Source organism: Cupressus sempervirens, chromosome 7 (assembly GCF_028749045.1).
Source record: "Cupressus sempervirens isolate cs-2001-9-10 chromosome 7, ASM2874904v1, whole genome shotgun sequence".
NCBI classification, from domain to species: Eukaryota; Viridiplantae; Streptophyta; class Pinopsida; order Cupressales; family Cupressaceae; genus Cupressus; species Cupressus sempervirens.
The window spans coordinates 130,332,975-130,350,998 of NC_143124.1; the positions used below are offsets into that span (position 1 = coordinate 130,332,975).

Consider the following 18,024-nt stretch of genomic DNA (forward strand, 5'->3'; position numbering starts at 1 on the left):
TGAATTTGAGTTTGGTAGAAAATAGAAGATTTTATATGTATATAACTTGGTGTGTGAACATATTACATGTTTGAAAAGTTTACATTAAGGTTATAGTAAAGAAAGCTTCTAGAACAAACACTGCTTTTGTGCTATTTGTTGAAAGTTATAATGAAATTGAATTCGTAACCATCATTGTGTGCTTCATATTTTTGTTGTATCTTCTTATATGTTCATAATTTTCCTCTCTTTTTTGTTCATTAATTTATTTCTTCTTTTATTTTTCCTTGCACTTAACTCATCTTAAAGATTATTGACAACTTTAACATGAACTAATCCACCTATGCTAGAAAATGACAGTGAGAATTCTAGAAGATATAGTTGTAATTGAAGATATAGTGAGAATTCTTTAAGATGTATTTGTAATCACACTTTCACATGATGGTCTGATGGATGTCATGGTTTGGTTTGGCATAGAAATTTGACCAAAAGAATTGGTGTTAAACCCAGAAATCACAAATGCATTTGCAAAAACATTGGACAAAAATTAGTTAAGATTAGCAAAATATGTATTGTCATTAGAGTAAATTGAATCACTATTGCATTTACATAATCTCAAATGGGATAGATCATAGATGAAAATTTGATTATAAAGAAGAAAAGGAGAAAAGAAAAGTAAGAGTTTTATTGTCACTCTCATTATTATCCTTGAAGAGATCAACAAAGAAGGTACATTTGAAGAATAGACAGATATTTTTTACTTAGTAGTGTTGCTTCATTTCCATCCACCACGTGTCTCCAAACTGCGCTTTTCTATTTACTTGAGACATTTTCAATTGACTTTAATTCTCAATTAAGTGAATGCTTGTTTATTGTTATGTATTTTGGCTTACTTATTAGCAATCAGCAATTGAAGATTTTAAATCATATTTGATATACTTATAATTCATTGAAAAGATAAAATAGAAATATATGAGAGCAATTGCAATAAGTAATAATAACATAAAGAAAATTTGTATATTAGTTTAGAAAAATTCAAAATAAATAATATTATTTTTAAATTAATTTTATATTTATTATTTTATGGATTGGTGAAGATGTATTATATATAAATTTTAGATCTATCTTTCTTAAATGCGTTGATATTTAAATATAGTTATTAAATTACTATTATATTTTATGTTTTAAATCTATCTTAAACTTTGTCTATCTTTACAACATTTTAATTTTTAAATAACATTTAGAAGTAAAACTAAGGTAGGAGAATCCCCAAATCCTAGCCATCAATTATTAACCAAATATCATAATATAACAATAACATAGATATTCAGATCCACAAAACACCAATTTCTAATAATAGAATCATAAGATTACATCCAACATGTCATGTTGTCCAAGTATCAAGCAATTACAATAGTAATTCTGCAAGACTCTTAGACTACATAATATTTCTAAGATTTGGTTATGCTTTATTTAGAAGATTATGAGTATGATTTTTGACTTGCAAATTTAAAAAATAAAAATAAAAAAATTCCATGATGAACTCTGAAAGTTCAAGATTACTGAATATATGTTTTATCAATTTATATTTAAATCTTTTTGATTGATTTTGGTGGTGAATATTAAATATTTCCCTATATGAGGTATTTCGATCTATATGGTATGGAAAACTGTTTCCTCTAAATCAGGTATTTTTCCCTAAGTTGCTTCACAGTTGCAAAATATGATAGTGCATGGTTCTCATATATGTTTTACTTCCACTTCCATCACTTGCTACAGCCATAATGCCTACGTATGCCATGATGCCTAAAATGTGCATGATACATTAAAAATAATCAATTAGATAGCCAGTGCCCCAGAGCGCTTGCATGGTCATCCATTGTCATCCATGTTACCATCTATTAATTTAGACTATTTATATACGTACGTTTGTTGCAATTATAGTTATGCTATTTTATGTATGGTGCAATCTACGCAAACATGACCGCATCTGTAGGTAGCCGTCTTCAACGGAGACGCTTCTTTGTAAAAAGTTGTACGAACTCAGGCGGTTTTGGACAGGCCGTTTTCTATGCTTTCACTCTTCTTCTTCTCGAAATCTTTATTTTCTTCTCGCATAGCATTCTTTCCCTCTATTTGCGACCGTGGTTCTGTCTCTTCTCTGTATTAAGGATAATTTGGATCCTTTTAAATGGCTTCCAATTCTGAGCAGCCTGAGCTCGAAGACACTATTGAGCAGCCTGAACTGGAAGACGCTTTTGAGCAGCCTGAACCTTCTTCAAGGCCCAGGCAAAATGGGAACTTTTTAATGGAGATTCCTAAATTGTTAAAAGAATGGTGTCTGTCCAATCTAAACATCTTGGTACAGATCTGCCTCATTCCATTCCGCAGGTTTATGCGAGCTATTGAATTCAGCTAACAAACGCTACATGAGGCTGATGGCCAAAACATATTTGACCAGTTCCCACCATTCTCCGAGCCTGCGTCCACGGAGCTCTGGCAGATTTTCATTAACCATCGCAGAAGCGATACGAAATACACATTCGCCAAAAAAATTGAGGAAACCCTTGATAGCAAGGGATTCCACGCTTTCCTCGATGTAGGTACAATTTGGCCCGGCGATGTGATACAGAGAGAAATACAAGCAGCAATGAACAGTGCCTCTCTTCACATTGCCATTTTCTCTCCCAACTATGCTCAATCCTCATGGTGTCTGGATGAGCTTGCTTACATGCTCAAAATCAGAGCCCCTGCTACAATCGTTCCCATTTTCTATCATGTTGATCCCTCTGATCTCAGATATATTGATCAAGGAAAAGGAATATATGCCGATGCGTTCTCACAACATGCAAAGAAAGGTAGATACACCAAGGAAAGGCTCGATCAGTGGAAAGCGGCAGTACACAAAATTTCATCCCTTTCCGGCTTACAGGTTAACAATAATAAGTATGTATTGTTTCTCTTTCTCCTCGATAGTCAAGTTCTGTATTCCATATATGTTGAGAAAAGTGATGCATGAGGAACTTATAATTTTTTGTATTCTATATATTTTTTAATATTTAGCTGCTCATGCAAGAGGAACTGAAAAAATTGTATCAGTTTGCATTGTTTATGATAGAGTGAATATCTGCGTAGAAGGAGTTTGTAGCGTTGGAGAACATGCAATATATTCGTTTTAAATGATTGTAATGTAATTTTAATTAGTGCGTGGAAATAATTTTTTTTTTGTGTGCTGTATTATACTCTCTATTCTTTACCTGTTTTCAGATTCTACAATATATAGGTTCTACTTAATTTGTTTTGTGTATTTTGTTTTGATTTTTATTTTTCGCCCATAATGTTTAGGGACGAGGCCGAAGTTTTGAAGAACATTGTGAATAGAGCATTGGGATTAATGAAAATAGATCCCATACATGTAGCCGAATATCCACTTGGTTTGGATGAACTAGTACAAGGCTTCGTCGAATCAGTCACAAGTGAAGAAGACAGTGAAAAAGTTACGGGGATCGTGGGCATGGGTGGTATTGGGAAATCCACTTTGGCCAAAGAGCTCTTCAACAGAAACTTTCGCTCATTTCAGAAATGCGGTTTTGTTCCTGACGTGCGGGATGCGACATCCAGAAATGCTCTGCCTGAGAAGCAAAAAAAGCTTCTTACAGACCTTGGCGTTGAAAATTTGTCATTAGATGGTGTCGACCTAGGCAAAGTTGTACTCACAAATCATTTGAGCTCTGTTCGGGCCCTCATTGTTTTGGATGACGTGGATCACATCGATTAGTTGTATGCTAGATTGCCAAATAAACACAACCTCGGATCCTAAAGTATGGTAATTGTGACGTCCCAGAAAAGGGATTTTCTTAAATCGATGGGTATCTCAAACATTTAAGAAGTGCCAAGACTTGAGAGCTCAGTAGCGAAGAATTTATTCTGCAGGCATGCTTTCCAGAAGTATTTAAGTCTAACGTTTTGCTAGCAGTTGAGCACTTTACCAAATTCTTTCAAGCAGTTGACACACTTGGAAGATCTAGAGATTCCATTCTCCTCAACTACTAATGGTTTGTCCTTGCTACCTATTGGTTTTGGTAATTTAAATAGATTGAAGCGCATAAGTCTAATTTGGTGCAGCCAGTTGAGCATGTTGCCGGACTCTTTCGGGCAGCTGATACACCTGGGATATCTGGATTTATCAGGTTGTGAAATGTTATCCTCACTGCCTGAGGGTTTTGACAATTTGAATAGATTGAAGCACACAAATTTAGGACTGTGCAAGCAGTTGAGAACTTTGCCAGATTCATTCAAGAGGCTGATACACCTGGAGCATCTAAATTTACAAGGTTGTTCCAAGCTTAAACTAAACTTCGATGTATTTGAAGGCATCAAAAAGCTCAAGTACTTGGGATTCAGCGGTTGTGAAGAATTAGAAGATTTTCCTAATCAAATTAAGAATCAGGCATCGTTGACAAAATTAGATCTAATGGGTTGCATTAAGTTGAGAAGCTCACCAAGTAACATTGGTCAACTGGTCAACTTATGGTCGCTCAAAATTGAGAGCCAGGTGATGAAAGGCTTGCAGACTACTCTTGTTCACTTTCCCTCATTGAAAAAGATTGAAATTGTAAGTTCTGAAGGTACAATGGAATTTTGTGTTGAGCAAGAAGACTGCAAACCAGTCTCCGTGCTATCAATTTCCAGTGACTGTTGGCCCAACCTCCAAAATTTGGAGGTCGAGGACAATAGCATCGTTCAAAAAGACAAGTTTCCTAAAAATCACCATTTAATCGAGATAAAGAGACTGCTAGTGACCCTGCAAACGCTGTCAATATACCATTGCGAAGTGCTGAAGAACATCAACTATCTTAGCAGTCTCGTACGCCTTGAGAAGCTGCTAATACAATATTGTCCGCAGTTTGAAGAGCTGTCAAGATTTTCTGATTTGGCTTCGCTGGAATACTTTAGATTGATAGAATGCCCCAAAGTTAAGAAAATAGAACGCCTACAACACTGCAAGTCATTGAAGCATCTATGTCTTTGACAGACCCACTAGAAGGAGTGTGTTATACAAAGTTTGGAGAAATTGAAGGATTGGAAGCAGTGGAGTTCGTATGGGACACCATATCAGCTCTCAAGTCTTGTATTCAATCTATAAATATCAAGGTAATGAAAACTTTCACAAATTCAGAGTTTTCTGAATTTATATAAATGTTCCTGTTAATTACTTGCAAAAATTACTATTTGCAAGGAAGGCCGGGAGAAATATTTATACAAGGTAGTGTTAGCTGTGTCATGGAGCCCATTCTGAACTCTTCGGAGTTTCCTGATCTTACGGTCAGGAAGGCCAAGCCGCTGGGCTATGTACGTGAGACTAATTATTTCTGCTTTAGGAAGGGAAAGGAGGTGAACGGGGAGGAGAGGAAAGTGGTACAAATATACTTGCACCTCGAAAATGGTGGAGATATAGTGGTCGTCACACCCGAAGGAATCAGGATAGAGAAGGAGGTGCTGGTTGAGGGAAGCAGAAAAAGAGTCGTGGAGGCTTTTAAGAAAGTATTAGCACTTCTGGAATAGTTTACTCTGTCTAATGTGCTGATCGATCTGGCTTCAGGCTAATAATGTATAGGGTAAGCCTCAATTGGAATTAGCGAGAAGGGTAGTTAGGGTAGATTAATTGGAGTTTATTTTAAAATAATTTTGTGATAGATTGAACAATTTATATATATATATATATATATATATATATATATATATATATAACATTTTATAGTGAGAGATGGATGTTTTTAATGCTTTATTAAGCACACAATTATTTACTTTATTGAAAATTGAATTACTTTATTAACTTATATGATACTTTCATGATTTTGATTGTAGACTTTTTTTTTAGATTTTATTTTTCTTATCTATTTGGATGTTTCTTATTTTTTTTCTAGTAGTTTTTTTTCACAAGAGATACAATGCGCTGAAGTTCTTGCCTAAAGTTAGATGAAGAAAAGTAGAGATATATCGTAACCAAGTATAATAGGTCTTGAGTTTGAGAAAATAGAGTAGACCAATAGCAAGGAAAATATAGGGCTTGAGATGGAGAATATAGAGCAGGTCAATAGCAGGGAAAATATATATCCCAAGAAATGAAGCAAGACAAAAATCCAACTATAGCTTTGTGAAAGTATGGAAGGATTTTTATTAGTAAGATCTTGTCTAGGTATAAATAGCATTGGGTATAAAGTCCTAAATAAATTTTGGAACGTTGGTCCTTCGTCTAAGAAAAATAGAATATGTAAGAGGCCACTAGTTGAGTGGTTAACTTAGATTTTCAATTCAATCCTCAACTACCTTAGGCTTTTCGACAAATATTATGGAGCCTTTATGAGATGGGAGTCATACAACTTTCTATTATAATGGCTCATCTTTGTGAGAAGACAATTTACATAGAATTAATTGTACAAAACCATAACTTGTGATAAATAGGAAATACTTCACAATGGACAACTAGTGATGCAATTATCTAGAAATGGAATATGAATAGTAAACTTCCACAGTACTTGGTATTGTGTATCCAAAATAAGAGAGCTTGTTTCGTCATATTATGTTTCCATTGTAGTCTACACAAGGTCAATTAAAATTAGTTAGTATTGATTGAAATTAAGAATAAATCTAAATCATAACCATTCAATTGGTCCCAATTTGAATAAATCATTTTCAAGTTATAGTCTCTGCACCAAGGCCCGGTTTTACTATCATAAATGAGAAACAAAACTTGTAACATTGCCTAGGGCATCCAATATCTTTCCCAAGACAATTTACAATTACACAAAATGAATTTATCAAGTTGTAACCATATACGAATATAGTTTCATAATATCTAATCCATTAATTATTTAAACATATAAATCATTATGAGAGAACAAATCATTGTCTGCAACTCCATTGGAGGTATACAAAAACTTTTTTTTGCTAAACTGTCCACAGCTTTCACAAATCTACATACAATTGACTCAAACCAAAAGGGATTCCATACCAAACCCTTCAATATGATGGGATTCTCAAATCTACAAACAACCACTTTCACCAAAATACTGATAACTTATTCATTTGTCCACATAATCATTCTAAAAAAAAACTAAAATGAAGCTTATTCATCTTAATTTAAATAATAAACACTTTGTCTGATATTTCTAGGCTGTAGTGGTCCATAAACAACCTAGACTCAACATAAATATAGTTAACACGAATCAAAACAACACATTTTGAATATGTTGATTGATTCAAAATGATCTTCCTCTTTCCATTCATTGTTTGGAACACACATACAATGATTTTATACTAGTTGGGGTGCTTTATAACTTCCCAACCACCCTTTGAACCAATAACCCTACTCTTTACAACATAATTGCACTTTTTACAATGTTTTATGCATTTCGTGCAATTTTGCATTACAATTTTTTTATGTCAATGTGACAAATTTGAAATTTTAACTCCAAACTTAATAAATATTTGCATGGACATTCAATTACCCTAAAATAAATTTTAAAAGCTATTTTTAAATCCATTTTACCATTTATTAGTCATTCTTTCATATTCTAACCTTCTTGACCAAATTAGGACCTTAACAAGACAATATTAACAATGTCATACAAATGGCTTCGCATAGCCTTACTTATGATTCAAATAGACTCCTAATACATTGAAAACACTATAAAATTCATAATAAAAATTCTATCCTCTTGTAACCTCCTAGTATTCCTTTCTACTTAGGTGCTCCTACACCAAATAATTTACAATTGAAATAAATATATCTAGGAGTTGGCCTATGTCGTAATTTTTTTTTTTTTTCTTTTTAAGATCAAGTAAATAATTTTCCTTACACTCAACAACAAAACAAATCATATCTATGTCTTGTTGGAAATGTAGAATAGGCTAGGTGACTGAGAGTGGGGGTGAATCCCAACATTGGAAGACAGGGGCAGATTAGTTACATAGCATTCCCAACATTTTATTGTTCTTTGGGAATCATGTAATATAAATTTTTGTATTAAATTGAAATTTTTAGTTTTTAAATTGATTGGCTACCACTATTTTTCCATTGTCTTTAGTTTTTCTTTATTCAAATATATGTTCCAATATTTTGACAAAAATGTTGGGGAATTCATAGGCACTTCGTGGAGTCAGGGAACCAAAGTTACATTTTTCCAAGTTCTAACTACTTGATGTTACCATGACTTGGCATTTGCAGTTCACCATTTCCTTTCATGCCAAGTAGCAGAATAAACTTTTCTATGCTATGTATGAATGTAATTGTCGACTTTGGCGCATTGTAATTTTGATATTATTTGTTAGTGGCATATCCATGGGTAAAAGTACAAAGCTGTGTCACCTTTTAGGCTGACTAATCAGAACAACTAAATTTGAGTATTTCTATCTAAAAATTAATTTTTTTCAAAGATATGATATAGAGAAATTTATTCTAGCTAAGTTATACATTGTATCACACTTTTCCATTTGGAAATGTTTATTAACTTCATGTTTTATAATAGTTTGTATCCAATTACTAAAGAAATATAATTATTTCTGAAAACTGACATTTCAATAACTCTTACTATTTTTTATGATATATTTTTAATAACTTATGAACACCATTTTATAGAGACCAAAGTCGAGAATGTTCTCATATACAGTTTATCGTGTTTTAATTAGATATCATATGTTATAATTAAAAATTTCTACAAGCACGTATTTTAACACTCGAAAAGATGTCAATTTTGAGAAAGAAAAAAATAGTAAACCATATCATAAAAATTTAAAACTCATATGACATTCTAGAGGAGAGAGTCCTCTTCAAGAATGTATAATTTTTATTCTAGTTAGAATAGATTTTTTTTGAAAAATGTGGTGGGAGATAAAAACTATCAATTTTAGGTGAGTTGAACTTTGATTGATTATAACAGTGAAAATTTAAGTCTAAAGAAATTTTTTTTTTTTTTTTGAATGTTCTAGATATATATGCTATCTATAACATAGTCTAAGCTAAAAGAGAAATAAATTTATTTCCATATAGTTTTTTGGTGGAAACTAGACCCCTAATTTTCAACATTTTTTAGCACCTAAAACATTATCTATAAAAATTATGGAAATATATCAATTCTTAATCGAAATAATTGTTAAAAATTATAATGCTCAACTTGATCAATTTCTACACATTTAATTAGTTTACCTCATTTTCAAATTCTAAATAATAATACCAATTTTATATCATTTAAGGTGAACAATTATACTTTTGTTAGCCTCCATCAATTTATTATCATGTATCATGACCTAAGATTTCTAGAACTTATGAAATGAAAAAGTGATTGTAGCAACATCTACCTAAATCAACGCAATGAAAATGATTTGTGTGCTACCCCACCATGTGCATCTCAATTAACGCATGGGTCTAACTTTGATAAATCATCTTCTCTGCTTGGTGTTTATCCCATGTTCCCATGCAACTTATTATGATAAATTTCTATTTAAATTTAAGCAGCCATCATGTTCCCATGTAATTCTTAAATTGAGAGGAAAGGATAGTTTGGAATTTTTTTATTATCGTGGAGCAACAACCACTAATAATTTCAAAATAATCTTTGAAAAAAGTGCAACTATTTAAATTCAAAAAACCATAGATATCTTCATAAATGTTTTTCCTCTTGACTAAATTTTTTCTTCCAAATCTAATTTGCAATAGATATTCATTTAAAATTTTTATTTAAAAGAGGATGCTTAAAAATAAGAACAAATTTTGCTTACATGAAACCACCAACTTCACAATTTTTTGCTAAAAAAATGGAGTAGCAGCTTCTAGCCAAAATAATTTTAGCAACCACATGGGGTCCTCCCCTTAGTTTATATTTTTTACGCATATGTTTTTAAACTAATATCTCTATATGATTGAGCTTCCCAAAGGTCTATTTAATAATAAATATTATGAAAGTTTCATCTTAGGTGGTGCTTATCTTTGTGTGGCTAAGACTACTCTTGTCCTAGAGTGGAAAAGTCAAGAAAAAATGACTAATTTCAAAATGTTCACATGAGAGGGGTTTTATCAATATGGTTGTGTACATTGTGCTAAAAAATCTCAGATTAAGCCATTAAATTTTGTAGCGATCATTACTATAATTTTAAACCTAAAATCCCTTTTTAAATTAACCAAACTTATTGATTATTCAGATGCTCACCATTCGTGCCAGCAAATGAACCAAGTGGTGCAAGGGTTATGTTGATTTTGAAAAATTGGGTGTAGTTCACTTATGTTTTTGAGTTTGTAGATTGTTTTGGTGGATAGTTTATTCTTTTTGAGACAATCTTCCGAGTTAAATTGTGACTATTTTATGGTATTCACTTTCATTGCAAGTGTTGCTAATAAAATAAAGTATATCATTAGTAGTCATTCACTCTACCTCCTTGCAAGATGTTGATTAAATAAATCATAGCATTACTAGTTATTATTTTAGAGGTACTGATTGTGTATTTTGCACTTCCATTTTGTGCCATTGAAAATTGTACAAATTTAGTATACTAAAATTGATAACAACTAATTAAATTTAACTTATTAAGATAGTCTCAATATAAAATATTATAGATAATTTGAGGTTAAATAAAAATATTTTATATTCAATTTATATTAATAAGATAGGAATCACATATCAATTTCACATATATTAGGTTATTTCCAATATAGATATGCAATCATCTATACTCTAATATTCTTAGGAAGGAAAACAATTGGGTTCAATAGTATCAATATTAAAATGCACACAAGTATTGAACATATCTTGCTAGGCAGAAAATGTTTAAATATATACAATTGCTGAGCACACCTTGGAAAAGAGTATGCAAAGTTCAACAAATGTAGTCAATATATTCAATGGCAAAAATTGATCTATCATTCTAGAAGCCTTGTGATGGTTTTGAACAATATGCTTCTCAAGAGTTTGTAGTCACTTGTGTTCTAACCTTATATCATCCTGCTGAATGACTTCAAAGAGATATGTTCTACAATCTAAGTTCCACTTCTTTGCATAGGACCATCAATAGGTGGTTTCACATCTTCATGAGTCCCTTCACTAGTAGAATTTTGGCAAATAAATGACTACATGACTAAAACTTTTAGTCACATGACTAAAGGTGATCAAATTCTAGTAATATTTTGTAATTTATAATTAACTAAATAAATGATTAATTTGGTCATTGGCTAAAATCAAAAGGATGGACTAATATAAGTGGCTAAATAAATGATCAAATAAATGAATAAACAATTGGTATCTAATATTTAGTCACCCAAACAAATGACTAAATGAATGGTCGATGAATTTTAAATCATACTAAAATATTCTTTAACTATGTATAACTTTTATTGCTCATTAATGGATTCTTTGTCCTAACAATACATCATTATTAGTTAACTTCCTTGTATGTCCTCTCAATAAATCTCGAACTAGAAATGAACTCAAGATCACCCCAATCTGCACTCAAAATCTATATATAAACTCTTGAAGACGAAAAAACCTCCACACACTCAAAAGAAAATTCCAAATCTATCTCTGTATACAAATAATATTAATTATAATTAAGTATTTTATAATCTCAACATAGAATCACTATTAATCAAATTAATGTCATGTAATAACCATCTTTATAAAATATAACATTATTTTATTATAATTACATTTAATATATTAGTATTTAGTAAATAGTGAGAACCTTTATTAGATAAATATTAAATCTTTGAATAAAATTATTTATAAAAATAATAAATATTTACAGTTTAAATTATATTTATCATTAATCTAGTTGATAAGGCTATTACCTCATGAATGTTACTCTAAAAATTGTCACATCCTTGTCATCGACACTCCATTACTAGAATAGTTCAAGTCAGAAAATTTTGGCCGAACATGTTTTGGCAGCCAACTATGAAGCTGACAAATTTCTCCAACTTGACCACCATACATAGTCCCTTCTCTATACCATCCAGAATCTTCCAATCACTTTTGTACTATTAGTATCATGACAACATTTAGTATGACAACATTTATAGTCACATCACCTTGCCCAAACCATTAGTTGTAAAATTTACATGTATTAGCATTTGCTACCACATAACTCATAGATTACATTTTTTATGACTGAACATGATTTATAGGACCGAGTCTATTTAAAATTACTCTAATCTAAAAGTTCCTAACTTTTCTTTTATATCAAATAACTCAATCTTGCATTAAAAAAAATAGATACAATAAATAATTTTAATACCAATAAAATTAAAAATAGTAACTTACTCTATCATACTTCAATTATGAAATAGTGAAATTGACACTACTTTAACATGTTTTTATCTAGCACACGCACACGCACACACACAATATCTATATATATATATATATATATATATATATATATATATATATATATATATATATATATATATATATATATATATATATATATATATATATATATATATATATATATATATATATATATATATATCAACCTAACTTTTTTTAGCAGCAATTTATATTTCTCCGGAAGGATAAAGCATCGTCGAACTCATTGTGTCCATTAATTTTTTTTTCTCATATATGAGAGAGAACTAATTCCACCCAACATACCTTGCTAAAGGCAGGGCTCATGAGTTCTCTTGAATTTTTTTTGACAAAACTCCTTCGCATAAATATGACGATGAAATAAAGAAACCATGTTGATGTTAGAATATTTGAATTTGAGTTTCTACAAAACCTATAACATACTAGAAATTTGTTCAATTTTATGACTCATTATTACTTGGCCTTACAAGAAAAAAAGGAACATCTTACTATTGTTCATTCTAAAGATCATTCTTTAGTTTGAAGAGACATCTTTAGAGATCATTCTATTGCTCATGCTTTCTGAGGATGGAGCATCCAAAATAGCTCTAGTAGTCTATAGATACACAAAATTGGAATACTAAACTTTGTATCTATTAAAAACAAAACATGAACACAAAAATAACATTTAAAATGTCATCTATAAATATATAGCCAATGTTTGTATCCTTATTTTTTGTGGGGCAAATTAATGAAGTCAATAATAAGATTGATCTATTTGAGTTTATGGGCATTGTAGTTAATAACTAAGATGTTTATAAAAGTGTTGTAAAATTTAGGGATGTTGTTCAAAATATCCTTGATTATTTCTTATGTTGAGCACAATATGCTAAAAATATATATGATCGAGTACAACCAAGAAATGATCCCTAGCCACCCTCAAGTATCAAAAAGAGGGAAACAAAGAACTAGAACTTTGTGATAGGAAATGTATTTTCTTTTATTTATCTTCATGCGAATGAAAATCTTGACATGCCAGTGTATGTTCTCTCTTTAATCAAAGTTTGGATTTAATAAGATGATCGGTAAGTACCCATGAAAAAATTATGAACTATCCTTGCGCTGTCATTTTTTCCTAATAACATTGAGTAGGAAACATATATTGATGCAAGCCTTTTCATTTTTCCTTCCTCTCTTTTATGATGATCATACATTGTAATAGTGAAATGAATCAATTTAAATACAGGGCAACATAACCAAGCTTAAGCAAAAAAAGATCAGCTTTTAATACGACTATATAATATGTAGGTTATACTAAGCCCATAATGTTTTAAAAATATGTTATATGTTGTCCAAGGGGTTCATCTTAGCTGGTTGAAGCAATGAGTTCCCATTGTGGAAATCTTGGTTCAAATTCCAAGACAAGCACCTTTGTGAAATTCTAAGTTGTGACTCTTGGTCTTCCAATTGTTATTTTGGTGTGGTTTCTCATAAGGATCTTGAATAATCTTGTAAGTCTCATGTTGTTGCTTGAATGAGCACAAGGTTTGCCAATGACCTTTAATATAAAATATGATATGTGATTATGAAAGTGTCTTTGTACTTGCACCTTTGGAAAATGTATTACATTTGTTGTGAGTATTTATTGTCCATTAGATATTTTAGTTTGGTGGCCTTCAATTAGGATAATTTTTAATTTAATCTAAACTTGAAGTGAATTTTCTAGCATTTCTATTTATTTTAGCACCTGCTTGCCATCCAACTGCAAATTGAATTAAACATTTTGCAATTTTAATATTTTTTATACACTCCATCCCTACTTAAATTTGAGTTTGATAGTGGAAATACCCAAATACTCGAGCACCCTAACTTTGAACTTATAAAAATCTTGGAAATTTCATATCACTCCCAACTTTCTACAACATCTTACTAGGTGAATTATATTCTTATAATATAAAGGTTTCAAGTCCACATCATCAATTATGATGCCACATAAGCATGCTTTTTTCAACTTGGCCAAAACAACCCAATTAAAAATTAAGATTAATGGTCTTGCAAAAAGGGTACACATACTTGCACATCTAACATCGCAATGCCCCGTCAAGGGATACAAAGAATTTTCACTAAGTTTTCCAAACAATTTTTTTTTTTAAACATGAAAGTAAACCATTCATAACATTTCCAGAACCAATAAAAAACAATTCCAATAAAAGTAAACATAACATACATAACAAGTTACATTCTTTAAATATCCCTTAACATTGAATCACATCTAAATTAACTATTCATCTAACATCACATCCTTATGAAATAACAATGATACATCCAATGTTCCTAAACAATATACAAGTGTCTTTTTGTAATTAGATTTTAGTTTAGCTCAATCATCCACTGTAAATGAGGTACATCAACATCCAATATTAATTCATGATGCAATAAAAGTAAATGAAACCACATATCATACATGATAAAACATCACAAAAGATATAAACATCCATTATAAAAGATAACCATTTATCACAAAAATAAATAACTAAGTGCATGGTTCCTCCCAGCCATAAATAGCATCATTAGACAATCATGGATCCTAGCCATCCCTTCGTGCGTTACATTCCGAAGCACTGAAGAGATCATCGGTATTATCATAGTAGGAATGTCACTCCTAAAACATCCTACTAACATGCAAAGTAAAGCATAACATATCATCAACTAACATATGCAAATCATCAATGTAAGAAACTTCTCAGCAAATACATCCATCACAAGGTCTATCATCTATCATAATGATCCAAGAAAAGAATGAAGATAAATACCAACCAAGAATACTCTAGCCATGGTGTCTCGGACGAGTCTCAAATGATAAGAGTGGAAAAACACTACCACCCGACCACGTGGATCCTAAGTGGTCCACTCCCACCATGCTGAGGAGATAATCTCAAGTTCCAAATAGGCTATCAAAACCACAATGCATAAATCTCTATAAATTTAAGAAGCCTAAAAGTATACTAACTCAAATGTTCCATCACACAAAATCGACATCTAATTCCCAGAGGCACAACAATGACATGTAGGAAACCTACTCTGCAAGCAGGAAAGTGTCATCGCATTTATCACGTACAAGTTACCCTAGGATTTAGCTAAATTCCATGGGTCCATACTTATCTCATGCAGCCACTAGTATCCTCTCATACTGATGAGGCATACTACGGAATGCATGGTCGCAACCATGCGTTCTCACTACTCCCATCCTAGCCTGTACAAGCACTCAAGGCATGGGCGATAACAAAAACAATTATCTTTTTAGGTTCATTTAATTGCCATTTAGTGTGTAAATGTTATCACTTATTAACCAAACTTACAGTGAGTTACCCTGGTAGCCACTTAGGGCCCCAACGCCCATTGCAAGCCACTTCCCGACACTACAAGTAGATTACCTACCCTAAGCTCATGGAATCATAAATCACCATAGTCCTGTACAAGCGACTGTAAAAAAAATCCAAAAGATAATCCATAAAAAGAATCATCAAATATCCATGATAGAAACATCAAATATCCACAATAAGAATCTTCAAATATCCATAATAAGAATCATCAAATCTCCATGAGCATCTGGAAAAGCATCCATAGAAAATCATGACCATAATAGTTCTCTATTGGCAACTGAAGGCATCACTGATAATCATAAGTATCAATTGGTTCTCAATAACTAAAATATATCTCAAGATAAATCACAATATCCATTGGTTTTCAACAAGCAACCAAGAATATCTCAAAATCATACCGATCGAAGACTCCAAAATGGTTGAGTCAAACATGTCACAACATGACATCATCAAAAAATAAATCCACATTTCAATCCCATCATGGCGACTAGAAAATAATCCAAGGATAATTGATAGATGACTCAAAAATTATTAGCTCAAGTGTCTCATACACATACATCTCAGCTTCACACATGAAGACTGATGAACAAATAAAAATATTTTATAAAGAATACGATCACATAACCATGGTTGGGCTTATAAAGATCGAGACTAAATAAGATAAACATGCCATCACATCTCATAACCCTCGAGCCTTTAGTAACAACTTAGGACTGGTCAACACTAGTCAACCCAAAACCCAAAACAAGAAGCATATAGAATACACAATGCAAACACATGTTTTGGTTTACTAAGTTCACATACTTGAATAATGTGTAGGGGTTTCCAGTTTTCTATTTGCAAGTATACTTCCAAGTGTGTTAAGTTTCATCATTTGACCTACAAGTCAACTCATTTGTTCTCCGATAGCATTATCCTTGCATTATTAAGTATTACATTCTAAGAATAACTCAAAGATATATGTTGACTAAACTGATCATCATTAACTTTTAATTAAATCGTTCACTTTATTTGACCAAGATCCATATTCTAATCAACTCTTCTTCAATATTACTTCAACTTTCAACATAAATCAAGGATCATTATTTGTTAAATTATAAAAGAACCAATTATCAATCTTCGAATAAGAAGAATATAACTTTATTAAAGTGACCAATTAACATAGAAACACAATCCACGATCCATTAACATTTAAAAGGTTAAAACTTAATTAAGTATCTCTAACACTTAAGCCTCTTAATCATTATAATAATTAAATCGTCACTAGTAACCGTTAAAATATTTAAGTCATTATTCAAGTCATTAGAATAAGACTTATCAACTTCGATGTAATTACTTTACAACTTTGCTAAAAGAATCATATCAATTAAAATTTTTATTATATAACTTAATTAATTAAATCTAATTAACTCAAATTAATTGATTTAATTAATAATTGCATAACCATATCAATGACCTAATGCATAACTAGCCATAATGTGTAAGTTAAAGGTCAACCATAATCCAATACATAAATATTCATACTCATAGTTCAATAATAATAATTTTATTAATATTTAATAACAAGCTATATTGCGAGTCTTATTAAAAAATTTATAATGACTACCTTCTTCATTCTTTCTATGAATACTAATTTTTTTTAACAAACCCATATTAATGATAATCATTTCAATTAAGACTATATCGGACAACTTCATTATTAATAACATAGTTATATCATCAACTCAATGAATATCCATTAAAAATCAATTATACTCCAAATCCAAAACTTCTATCATTAAATAATCTCCACTAGATTAACTCTAATCAAATTTATTGATAACTATTTAAACCATTATTTATTAATAGTTTGTTAGACCCAAAAAACATTAATAAATAATAGACTTATCAAAACTATAAATAATCGATCTAGAGAATCCCTCCATAAACTTCATTAGTTAACTAACTCTTAACATCATTAAAGTATATCAATAATTTATTTAACAATAACATAACTATTCAAATTGTAGCAATGTTAAATGTTATAATGTAACAATGACTTCTTGTCAATTTAATAATACTTAATTATTTCTTAATTCAATATTATTAAAATCTTTTTAATTTAAAATCACCTTCATTAAAAAACTCTAAATTATTTAATATATATTAAATAGTATTTAATATACATTAAATAAATACTGAAAGACAACCATTTTCTAATCCCTTAATATTCAAATTATATGAATTCAATATCCCCTTCTATCAATTCTATCATTTCCATTAAAAATTTCCATTATTAATATCTCAACTAAATACCTCCTTTGTTGGTTGATAAATAGATTAAT

General features: G+C 30.8%; 1 pseudogene; it reads left to right on the forward strand.

The window, feature by feature from the left end:
* Positions 1–18,024, forward strand: part of LOC149545840 (disease resistance protein Roq1-like) — a 57,632-nt pseudogene that overhangs the window by 11,794 nt on the left and 27,814 nt on the right.